Source organism: Cherax quadricarinatus, chromosome 53 (assembly GCF_038502225.1).
Source record: "Cherax quadricarinatus isolate ZL_2023a chromosome 53, ASM3850222v1, whole genome shotgun sequence".
NCBI classification, from domain to species: domain Eukaryota; kingdom Metazoa; phylum Arthropoda; class Malacostraca; order Decapoda; family Parastacidae; genus Cherax; species Cherax quadricarinatus.
Window position 1 is genome coordinate 25,619,270 of NC_091344.1, and position 10,715 is coordinate 25,629,984.

Consider the following 10,715-nt stretch of genomic DNA (forward strand, 5'->3'; position numbering starts at 1 on the left):
GCTTCCCAAACTATTCCACTTACTGACTACTCTGTGGCTGAAGAAATACTTCCTAACATCCCTGTGATTCATCTGTGTCTTCAGCTTCCAACTGTGTCCCCTTGTTACTGTGTCCAATCTCTGGAACATCCTGTCTTTGTCCACCTTGTCAATTCCTCTCAGTATTTTGTATGTCGTTATCATGTCCCCCCTATCTCTCCTGTCCTCCAGTGTCGTCAGGTTGATTTCCCTTAACCTCTCCTCGTAGGACATACCTCTTAGCTCTGGGACTAGTCTTGTTGCAAACCTTTGCACTTTCTCTAGTTTCTTCACGTGCTTGGCTAGGTGTGGGTTCCAAACTGGTGCCGCATACTCCAATATGGGCCTAACATACACGGTGTACAGGGTCCTGAATGTTTCCTTATTAAGATGTCGGAATGCTGTTCTGAGGTTTGCTAGGCGCCCATATGGTGCAGCAGTTATTTGGTTGATGTGCGCTTCAGGAGATGTGCCTGGTGTTATACTCACCCCAAGATCTTTTTCCTTGAGTGAGGTTTGTAGTCTCTGACCCCCTAGACTGTACTCCGTCTGTGTGTGTGTGTGTGTGTGTGTGTGTGTGTGTGTGTGTGTGTGTGTGTGTGTGTGTGTGTGTGTGTGTGTGTGTTATATAACCGAGAATGTGTCAGCTGTTAAACCTAAATTTTTGGAAAGTATTATCATAGGATTCATCTTAAATTACTAAACTTTTTGGTGACTGTAAGGTGTAGACACTAGTGTCAACTAGGCGCCCATGGTTATGTAAGGTCTGACTGAGCGCTACAATACTCTATTTTGATGCAGAGTGCACAGGTAGCCATAGACGGTAACCATTTCAGGCACAAAACATTTAAATACACAACCTTCAAACACAGGTATTATTATTATTATTATTACGATAGATTCATTTTCTTCTTTATAAGATAATACAATACAGATTAACAATGGCTTCAACGCCCACAATGAAGTTACAATATATGGACTCACAAACATTATAAGTAAGAAACTCACGAACAACGAAAACTGGATTTGCTCACAAGCAGAGCCTAGAAGTATTGAACAAATGCATTTGCTGGAGCAGACTGTCAGCGCTGAAGTCACTAGGAAAACACTGGTGCAGTTTATGGAGTGACTTCCAAGTGACTGGTACCAGCATCGTCTTGACTTACACGTAATAAATTCAAGAAGCTAGCTGTTCCAGCGGCAGAATTGTAAGCATCTACATCACTAGAACACAAACGTACACTCACTTCGAACTCCAGTCTTCAGAGAGGCTTCAGAAAAATGCAAAGCAAAGAGAGGGATTCACTGGTGCTCAACAAGCTTGCAACTAGTATGTTGTGGGAGGGTTGCCTCATGTTGTTGTGGTGACCTTCGCACACCACAAAAGTTCTGTAGTTCTTGGCAAGACTCATTCTCAGCTCTATGTGTTTACACACTCTAATTTAGCATTGCGGAGGTCAAGATTGGCTCAGTGCCACGTCCCAGCAATTCTTAGTCTTGTCTTCGCATTTACATCTGCGTTGTCAACAAATTTCTTTCATCTTCAATAGTTACCAGTTACTGCTTGTGTGTCCTTACCAACTACTTGTCGGCATTTCAGTACCATATACTTTTACAACCTTCTAATTCATGTGTTAGGCCAAACTATTTTAGAAGTTACGCAAGATGCTGGCACTGATCACCCTACTAGACGCATTATTCCAATCATCTACAACTTTTTAGGTTTTTCCAAACCAGTATTGTCTTATATCCTCTCTAATTATGAATTTACCCATCTTGTTTTCACTAATTCGACTTACTTCTTGGCTAGATATCCTCAGCACCCAATTAATATCTCCTTTATTGAAACTTGTCTTCCACTTGTAAACTTGTTATGTCTCTTCAACATTCACCGAAGTCTTTCATGAGAGAAGTTTCTGGCATCTCAGTCTGTCTTCGTACAAAAGATTCCTTTATACAGTACATCAGTTTTGCCATCTTTCCCTGTTTGTTTTACAACGCATTTACAACCTGGCAGTGGTTTCGCAAGCAAAACTGCGCCGTCTTAAAATGCGGACTCTCTTTGCTTCCATACTAAAGGTAAACTTTGCTAAATGGAACAGTTGTTCAATATCCATAGCGGTGTATTACCAACCATTCTGGAAAAATACCCTGACTTTGCCCACTGTAAATAACGCATTACCAATGAGGCCTTTTGTGTGTGTGTGTGTGTGTGTGTGTGTGTGTGTGTGTGTGTGTGTGTGTGTGTGTGTGTGTGTGTGTGTGTGTGTGTGTGTGTGTGACCCAGTTCATGTCTGCATAAAAAACTCATTACGATTGTAACAAAATATCCAGAAATAAATATATACAAATAGTCCATCACAACTGTAACTTTTTCAGCTATCAAAACTTTGCGACCCATTATGTACCTCTGTAATGTTGAGGTACAGTCCCTGGACCCATTATGTACCTCTGTAATGTTGAGGTACAGTCCCTGGACCCATTATGTACCTCTGTAATGTTGAGGTACAGTCCCTGGACCCATTATGTACCTCTGTAATGTTGAGGTACAGTCCCTGGACCCATTATGTACCTCTGTAATGTTGAGGTACAGTCCCTGGACCCATTATGTACCTCTGTAATGTTGAGGTACAGTCCCTGGACCCATTATGTACCTCTGTAATGTTGAGGTACAGTCCCTGGACCCATTATGTACCTCTGTAATGTTGAGGTACAGTCCCTGGACCCATTATGTACCTCTGTAATGTTGAGGTACAGTCCCTGGACCCATTATGTACCTCTGTAATGTTGAGGTACAGTCCCTGGACCCATTATGTACCTCTGTAATGTTGAGGTACAGTCCCTGGACCCATTATGTACCTCTGTAATATTGAGGTACAGTCCCTGGACCCATTATGTACCTCTGTAATATTGAGGTACAGTCCCTGGACCCATTATGTACCTCTGTAATATTGAGGTACAGTCCCTGGACCCATTATGTACCTCTGTAATGTTGAGGTACAGTCCCTGGACACATTATGTACCTCTGTAATATTGAGGTACAGTCCCTGAACCCATTATGTACCTCTGTAATGTTGAGGTACAGCCCCTGGACCCATTATGTACCTCTGTAATATTGAGGTACAGTCCCTGGACCCATTATGTACCTCTGTAATATTGAGGTACAGTCCCTGGACCCATTATGTACCTCTGTAATGTTGAGGTACAGCCCCTGGACCCATTATGTACCTCTGTAATATTGAGGTACAGTCCCTGGACCCATTATGTACCTATGTAATATTGAGGTACAGTCCCTGGACCCATTATGTACCTCTGTAATGTTGAGGTACTGTCCTTGGACCCATTATGTACCTCTGTAATGTTGAGGTACAGTCCCTGGACCCATTATGTACCTCTGTAATGTTGAGGTACAGTCCCTGGACCCATTATGTACCTCTGTAATGTTGAGGTACAGTCCCTGGACCCATTATGTACCTCTGTAATGTTGAGGTACAGTCCCTGGACCCATTATGTACCTCTGTAATGTTGAGGTACAGTCCCTGGACCCATTATGTACCTCTGTAATGTTGAGGTACAGTCCCTGAACCCATTATGTACCTCTGTAATGTTGAGGTACAGTCCCTGGACCCATTATGTACCTCTGTAATGTTGAGGTACAGTCCCTGGACCCATTATGTACCTCTGTAATGTTGAGGTACAGTCCCTGGACCCATTATGTACCTCTGTAATGTTGAGGTACAGTCCCTGGACCCATTATGTACCTCTGTAATGTTGAGGTACAGTCCCTGGACCCATTATGTACCTCTGTAATGTTGAGGTACAGTCCCTGGACCCATTATGTACCTCTGTAATGTTGAGGTACAGTCCCTGGACCCATTATGTACCTCTGTAATGTTGAGGTACAGTCCCTGGACCCATTATGTACCTCTGTAATGTTGAGGTACAGTCCCTGGACCCATTATGTACCTCTGTAATGTTGAGGTACAGTCCCTGGACCCATTATGTACCTCTGTAATGTTGAGGTACAGTCCCTGGACCCATTATGTACCTCTGTAATGTTGAGGTACAGTCCATGGACCCATTATGTACCTGTAATATTTTGACTACCCCCACACCATGGCTATGATATATTTAATAAAGATAAACTAACTCGTTGCTTATACTTCTTGATATAAATCTAAGCAAGCTCTTCACCTTACTACGGACGCTGAGGCACTGCTGCCTTGAAGAATGAGAGGCACTGCTTCCTTGAAGAATGAGAGGCACTGCTTCCTTGAAGAATGAGAGGCACTGCTTCCTTGAAGAATGAGAGGCACTGCTTCCTTGAAGAATGAGAGGCACTGCTTCCTTGAAGAATGAGAGGTACTGCTTCCTTGAAGAATGAGAGGCACTGCTGCCTTGAAGAATGAGAGGCACTGCTTCCTTGAAGAATGAGAGGCACTGCTTCCTTGAAGAATGAGAGGCACTGCTTCCTTGAAGAATGAGAGGCACTGCTTCCTTGAAGAATGAGAGGTACTGCTGCCTTGAAGAATGAGAGGCACTGCTGCCTTGAAGAATGAGAGGCACTGCTGCCTTGAAGAATGAGAGGCACTGCTTCCTTTAAGAATGAGAGGCACTGCTTCCTTGAAGAATGAGAGGCACTGCTTCCTTGAAGAATGAGAGGCACTGCTTCCTTGAAGAATGAGAGGCACTGCTTCCTTGAAGAATGAGAGGTACTGCTGCCTTGAAGAATGAGAGGCACTGCTGCCTTGAAGAATGAGAGGCACTGCTTCCTTGAAGAATGAGAGGCACTGCTTCCTTGAAGAATGAGAGGCACTGCTTCCTTGAAGAATGAGAGGCACTGCTTCCTTGAAGAATGAGAGGTACTGCTGCCTTGAAGAATGAGAGGCACTGCTGCCTTGAAGAATGAGAGGCACTGCTTCCTTGAAGAATGAGAGACACTGCTACCTTGAAGAATGAGAGGCACTGCTGCCTTGAATAATGAGAGGCACTGCTGCCTTGAAGAATGAGAGGCACTGCTTCCTTGAATAATGAGAGGCACTGCTGCCTTGAATAATGAGAGGCACTGCTTCCTTGAATAATGAGAGGCACTGCTTCCTTGAAGAATGAGAGACACTGCTGCCTTGAATAATGAGAGGTACTGCTACCTTGAAGAATGAGAGGTACTGCTGCCTTGAATAATGAGAGGCACTGCTGCCTTGAAGAATGAGAGGCACTGCTGCCTTGAAGAATGAGAGGTACTGCTTCCTTGAAGAATGAGAGGCACTGCTGCCTTGAATAATGAGAGGTACTGCTGCCTTGAAGAATGAGAGGCACTGCTGCCTTGAATAATGAGAGGTACTGCTACCTTGAAGAATGAGAGGTACTGCTTCCTTGAATAATGAGAGGCACTGCTGCCTTGAAGAATGAGAGGCACTGCTGCCTTGAAGAATGAGAGGTACTGCTGCCTTGAAGAATGAGAGGCACTGCTTCCTTGAAGAATGAGAGGCACTGCTGCCTTGAAGAATGAGAGGCACAGCTACCTTGAATAATGAGAGGTACTGCTACCTTGAAGAATGAGAGGTACTGCTTCCTTGAATAATGAGAGGCACTGCTGCCTTGAATGAGAGGCACTGCTGCCTTGAATAATGAGAGGTACTGCTACCTTGAAGAATGAGAGGCACTGCTGCCTTGAAGAATGAGAGGCACTGCTGCCTTGAAGAATGAGAGGTACTGCTTCCTTGAAGAATGAGAGGCACTGCTGCCTTGAATAATGAGAGGTACTGCTGCCTTGAAGAATGAGAGGCACTGCTGCCTTGAATAATGAGAGGTACTGCTACCTTGAAGAATGAGAGGTACTGCTTCCTTGAATAATGAGAGGCACTGCTGCCTTGAAGAATGAGAGGCACTGCTGCCTTGAAGAATGAGAGGTACTGCTGCCTTGAAGAATGAGAGGCACTGCTTCCTTGAAGAATGAGAGGCACTGCTGCCTTGAAGAATGAGAGGCACAGCTACCTTGAATAATGAGAGGTACTGCTACCTTGAAGAATGAGAGGTACTGCTTCCTTGAATAATGAGAGGCACTGCTGCCTTGAATGAGAGGCACTGCTGCCTTGAATAATGAGAGGTACTGCTACCTTGAAGAATGAGAGGCACTGCTGCCTTGAAGAATGAGAGGCACTGCTGCCTTGAATAATGAGAGGCACTGCTACCTTGAATAATGAGAGGCACTGCTACCTTGAATAATGAGAGGCACTGCTGCCTTGAATAATGAGAGGCACTGCTGCCTTGAAGAATGAGAGACACTGCTACCTTGAATAATGGGAGGCACTGCTGCCTTGAATAATGAGAGGTACTGCTGCCTTGAATAATGAGAGGTACTGCTACCTTGAATAATGAGAGGTACTGCTGCCTTGAATAATGAAAGGCACTGCTACCTTGAATAATGAGAGGTACTGCTGCCTTGAATAGTGAGAGGCACTGCTGCCTTGAATAATGAGAGGTACTGCTGCCTTGAATAATGAGAGGTACTGCTGCCTTGAATAATGAGAGGCACTGCTGCCTTGAATAATGAGAGGTACTGCTTCCTTGAATAATGAGAGTCACTGCTGCCTTGAATAATGAGAGGTACTGCTGCCTTGAATAATGAGAGTCACTGCTGCCTTGAATAATGAGAGTCACTGCTGCCTTGAATAATGAGAGTCACTGCTGCCTTGAATAATGAGAGGCACTGCTGCCTTGAATAATGAGAGGTACTGCTGCCTTGAATAATGGGAGGCACTGCTGCCTTGAATGATGAGAGGTACTGCTGCCTTGAATAATGGGAGGCACTGCTGCCTTGAATAATGGGAGGCACTGCTGCCTTGAAGAATGAGAGGCACTGCTGCCTTGAATAATGAGAGGCACTGCTGCCTTGAAGAATGAGAGGCACTGCTGCCTTGAATAATGGGAGGCACTGCTGCCTTGAATAATGGGAGATACTGCTGCCTTGAATAATGAGAGGTACTGCTGCCTTGAATAATGAGAGGTACTGCTACCTTGAATAATGAGAGGTACTGCTGCCTTGAAGAATGAGAGGTACTGCTGCCTTGAATAATGGGAGTCACTGCTGCCTTGAATAATGAGAGGTACTGCTGCCTTGAATAATGAGAGACACTGCTGCCTTGAATAATGAGAGGCACTGCTACCTTGAAGAATGAGAGGTACTGCTGCCTTGAATAATGGGAGTCACTGCTGCCTTGAATAATGAGAGGTACTGCTGCCTTGAATAATGGGAGTCACTGCTGCCTTGAATAATGAGAGGCACTGCTGCCTTGAATAATGAGAGGCACTGCTGCCTTGAATAATGAGAGGTACTGCTACCTTGAATAATGAGAGGTACTGCTGCCTTGAATAATGAGAGGTACTGCTGCCTTGAATAATGGGAGTCACTGCTGCCTTGAATAATGAGAGGTACTGCTGCCTTGAAGAATGAGAGGCACTGCTTCCTTGAAGAATGAGAGGCACTGCTTCCTTGAAGAATGAGAGGCACTGCTTCCTTGAAGAATGAGAGGCACTGCTTCCTTGAAGAATGAGAGGCACTGCTTCCTTGAAGAATGAGAGGTACTGCTTCCTTGAAGAATGAGAGGCACTGCTGCCTTGAAGAATGAGAGGCACTGCTTCCTTGAAGAATGAGAGGCACTGCTTCCTTGAAGAATGAGAGGCACTGCTTCCTTGAAGAATGAGAGGCACTGCTTCCTTGAAGAATGAGAGGTACTGCTGCCTTGAAGAATGAGAGGCACTGCTGCCTTGAAGAATGAGAGGCACTGCTGCCTTGAAGAATGAGAGGCACTGCTTCCTTTAAGAATGAGAGGCACTGCTTCCTTGAAGAATGAGAGGCACTGCTTCCTTGAAGAATGAGAGGCACTGCTTCCTTGAAGAATGAGAGGCACTGCTTCCTTGAAGAATGAGAGGTACTGCTGCCTTGAAGAATGAGAGGCACTGCTGCCTTGAAGAATGAGAGGCACTGCTTCCTTGAAGAATGAGAGGCACTGCTTCCTTGAAGAATGAGAGGCACTGCTTCCTTGAAGAATGAGAGGCACTGCTTCCTTGAAGAATGAGAGGTACTGCTGCCTTGAAGAATGAGAGGCACTGCTGCCTTGAAGAATGAGAGGCACTGCTTCCTTGAAGAATGAGAGACACTGCTACCTTGAAGAATGAGAGGCACTGCTGCCTTGAATAATGAGAGGCACTGCTGCCTTGAAGAATGAGAGGCACTGCTTCCTTGAATAATGAGAGGCACTGCTGCCTTGAATAATGAGAGGCACTGCTTCCTTGAATAATGAGAGGCACTGCTTCCTTGAAGAATGAGAGACACTGCTGCCTTGAATAATGAGAGGTACTGCTACCTTGAAGAATGAGAGGTACTGCTGCCTTGAATAATGAGAGGCACTGCTGCCTTGAAGAATGAGAGGCACTGCTGCCTTGAAGAATGAGAGGTACTGCTTCCTTGAAGAATGAGAGGCACTGCTGCCTTGAATAATGAGAGGTACTGCTACCTTGAAGAATGAGAGGCACTGCTGCCTTGAATAATGAGAGGTACTGCTACCTTGAAGAATGAGAGGTACTGCTTCCTTGAATAATGAGAGGCACTGCTGCCTTGAAGAATGAGAGGCACTGCTGCCTTGAAGAATGAGAGGTACTGCTGCCTTGAAGAATGAGAGGCACTGCTTCCTTGAAGAATGAGAGGCACTGCTGCCTTGAAGAATGAGAGGCACAGCTACCTTGAATAATGAGAGGTACTGCTACCTTGAAGAATGAGAGGTACTGCTTCCTTGAATAATGAGAGGCACTGCTGCCTTGAATGAGAGGCACTGCTGCCTTGAATAATGAGAGGTACTGCTACCTTGAAGAATGAGAGGTACTGCTACCTTGAAGAATGAGAGGCACTGCTGCCTTGAAGAATGAGAGGCACTGCTGCCTTGAAGAATGAGAGGTACTGCTTCCTTGAAGAATGAGAGGCACTGCTGCCTTGAATAATGAGAGGTACTGCTGCCTTGAAGAATGAGAGGCACTGCTGCCTTGAATAATGAGAGGTACTGCTACCTTGAAGAATGAGAGGTACTGCTTCCTTGAATAATGAGAGGCACTGCTGCCTTGAAGAATGAGAGGCACTGCTGCCTTGAAGAATGAGAGGTACTGCTGCCTTGAAGAATGAGAGGCACTGCTTCCTTGAAGAATGAGAGGCACTGCTGCCTTGAAGAATGAGAGGCACAGCTACCTTGAATAATGAGAGGTACTGCTACCTTGAAGAATGAGAGGTACTGCTTCCTTGAATAATGAGAGGCACTGCTGCCTTGAAGAATGAGAGGCACTGCTGCCTTGAATAATGAGAGGTACTGCTACCTTGAAGAATGAGAGGTACTGCTACCTTGAAGAATGAGAGGCACTGCTGCCTTGAAGAATGAGAGGCACTGCTGCCTTGAATAATGAGAGGCACTGCTACCTTGAATAATTATTATTATTATTATAATCAAAAAGAAGCGCTAAGCCACAAGGGCTATACAGCGCTGCAGGGTAGGGAAGGAAGCAAGGGAACTGGATGGCAGAAGGGAGGGGGGATGATCAGCAGGTTACAGAAAACAGCGGGGCAGGGGATAGTACGGGGGTAGAGGGTAGCAAGAGATACAAGTAGAAAGGGCTGAAAGTATCAGAATTTGTGAAGTAAGTCAGTCGTTGTCAAAAAGTCAATGAGAGAGTCCGGATGAAAGGTGGGTCCATCAGCGAGAAGGGAAGGTAAAGAGAGAGCAGCGGGGCGAAGACGACGACAGAGGTAAATTCTGCGTGCTCGTTGATAAAGTGGGCAGTCCAACAGAATGTGGCTGACTGATAATGGAGCTTGGCAATTCTCACAGAGAGGAGCAAGACGCCTCTCCATGAGATATCCATGAGTAAGACGAGTATGGCCAATGCGAAGACGGGAGAGAGTAGTCTCCCAACCTCGACACTGGTGATAAGAAGACGGCCAGTAACCTATACTCGGTTTAATAGACTGAAGTTTGTTGCCGAGCATAGTAGACCAACGTTGTTGCCAACGGGTGTGAAGGTGGGAAGATATTACAGCAAAATAGTCCGTACATGGAATACCTCTATAAGAAACTGGTAGGTCATGTACTGCTGACCGCGCAGCAGTGTCTGCCTGTTCATTGCCCTGTACGTCAACATGACCAGGGACCCAACAAAAAACAATATCTTTATGCTTAGTAAAGATGCGGCGTAGCCAAAGTTGGATACGGAGGACTAAGGGGTGAGGTGTATCAAATTTTTGTATAGCCTGTAAAGCACTAAGGGAGTCTGAGACAACCACAAATGATGACACAGGCATAGATGCAATACGGATAAGTGCTGTAAGGATGGCATATAATTCAGCAGTAAAAATACTAGCTGAAGATAGTAAATGCCCTTGTACGACGCTGTCCGGAAACACTGCTGCGAATCCTACGCCGTCAGAAGACTTAGAGCCATCTGTGTACACAGCAATGGCATGAGAATGAGAGTGAAAGTGGTCAAGAAAAAGAGAGCGGGAAGCGACCGTAGACAGTTGGGCTTTCGAGCAAGGGAGGGAGAAAGAACAGACTCGAACAGCTGGAACTTCCCAGGGGGGTAGGGAAAAGTGAGATGCTACATGTACATAGAAAGGTGGTAGTTGAAGAGAAGACAAGAGCGAATGAAGGCGAAGA

At 45.5% G+C, this 10,715-nt stretch overlaps 1 protein-coding gene across 3 annotated transcripts in view; it reads right to left on the reverse strand.

The window, feature by feature from the left end:
* The window catches only part of LOC128692308 (facilitated trehalose transporter Tret1), a 72,484-nt gene extending 71,066 nt beyond the window's left edge, over window positions 1–1,418 (reverse strand). Inside the window, exon 1 of one of the 3 annotated variants that reach the window (XM_053781386.2) lies at window positions 1,266–1,418. The gene's annotated coding sequence lies outside the window, so the exon portion shown is untranslated. Of the gene's footprint in view, window positions 1–1,026; window positions 1,124–1,265 lie in introns of those variants that run through there. The other 2 variants (XM_053781387.2, XM_053781390.2) reach the window with 2 other exon arrangements.
* Between the last annotated feature and the right edge of the window lie 9,297 nt (window positions 1,419–10,715).